Source organism: Vigna radiata, chromosome 2, assembly GCF_000741045.1.
Source record: "Vigna radiata var. radiata cultivar VC1973A chromosome 2, Vradiata_ver6, whole genome shotgun sequence".
In the NCBI taxonomy this organism is placed as follows: domain Eukaryota; kingdom Viridiplantae; phylum Streptophyta; class Magnoliopsida; order Fabales; family Fabaceae; genus Vigna; species Vigna radiata.
In genome coordinates this window covers 15,217,143-15,218,902 of record NC_028352.1, presented here as the reverse complement: position 1 = coordinate 15,218,902, position 1,760 = coordinate 15,217,143, and positions in this window count along the sequence as shown.

Below are 1,760 nucleotides of genomic sequence, written 5' to 3'. Positions count from 1 at the left end.
AAACCTAGGGTTTTGTTCTTCCGCTGCATCCTTCGTCAGATTCTGAGCTCGATCCGCACCAGATCTCTGGCTCTTCGCCAGAGTCGACTGTATCAAGTGGTATTCAGAGCAAGGTTCTCTTCCTCAGGCTTCAAGAGATAAGTTTCTTGGATCGCTTCTCTCGGTTTGATTTTGTCTGAATCTGTGTTGTTTGATTCTCATCTCTGTCTTCATGTTTTCACTGTTTTGTTTTGATTCGCGTCTCTATTTCGGTTTTGTATTTGTTTCATTTGATTCTGAGTATCTTGTGCAATTTCTCTTCATGTTTCCGCGTTGTTCATCGCATTGCCTTAACTCTCTTGATTGTTTGTCTGTTTGAGTTTTGTGTGTTGTTGTTTTGAGTATCGTCATATCTGTTTAGGTTTCCAAATTCTTATAAGGTTGCTTGATCTGTGCCTGTTGAGCTTTGAGTCGTTGATATTTTCATTTTTTTATTCGNTCAAATCTGATTTGAGTCATTTTATTTTTTTAATCAGTTTNTGTTAAGTCATGTGCAATCTGCATTGTTTTAATTTGTCACAAAATTTAGAGTAATCAGCTGCTTATTGCTTTGTTTTGTGCATCAAGTGAATCTGGAATTGTAAGAACATTCTGTCCATCATCAAAAGAGCTGTGAAATTCATTGGAATGAGCTTGATGGNAAGTGTACAACCAGATCTTGTGCTTTAAATTCAATTGCATTAAAACTGTTGACATAAGCTGATATTGTTTCATTGGCTGAGATTCCTTGCAAGCAGTAGGCCGAACTGCATCTTTCCTTGTTTTGAGTCTTTTCCTTTGATTNTTTTTGTTCATTTCAGTAGTAGATCATTGCTGGAATTCTGTGCATCCAATCCTTGAGTCATTGCAAACCATTTTTACACTTTCTAAACTGCAGAACTAAGTTGTTTCATTGCTTGCTAATCATTGTTTTGGTCCAAAACGAAATAAAGGCATAAGAGTTGAGTTAATCAGTCAAAAGAGGCAAATTATGAAAAGAAAAATGAGGAACTGAACACATGAAGTTTGAGTAAAAGCCTATGAATTGGTGTAAACTGGCCTTGAATTAACAAAATAGCTATTGGACAAGATCAATTTTGCATCTGAAACATGTTTTCAATAACCAGTTCTGCAATTCTTTGCTGCATTTTCTTGTGTTTTTTTTAATCCACTCTAGAGCTTTGTTAGGATTCGGAATTGTGTGCCAGCTTTTCTTGATAGCTTTGTTCATTGCTTGTCTTAATTGCTAAATCTGGTTTTGTCCATTACAAGTGCAATCTATTCTGCTGTTCTTAATTTGAGCTTTCTTTGCTTTTGTAATCTGGTCTAGTGTTGTTTTGAGTCTGTTGTTCTGTGGTGCTGTCATTTATGTGCTTTAGTAGCTGTCCTGTTTGGTTCTGTCCATTATTTTGATCTTTACCTAGCCATTTCCTTTCATGACTGAGAAGTACTTTCATTCTGGTTTTTGGAATTTTGAAAGAAGGTTTGTGTGCTTGGTAGCATTCTAGGTGGTGGTGGTCTAAAAGACTCTCCNACCTTAAACTGTCAAGGGAGAATCTCCCTTCCAAACCTTTCTATTTTGAGTGCTTTGAGCTTCCAGAGTTGAACTTGTTGTTGTGAGCTTTGTATGGCTGTATCTAAGAGCCAAATTTCTTGTTGAGAGTGTGTTCTTGTTTAAGACCTGAAATAAGTGTTAAATTGAACTGTTCTAACTATTTAGAGTTGTGCAGTCTTCTTTTTGG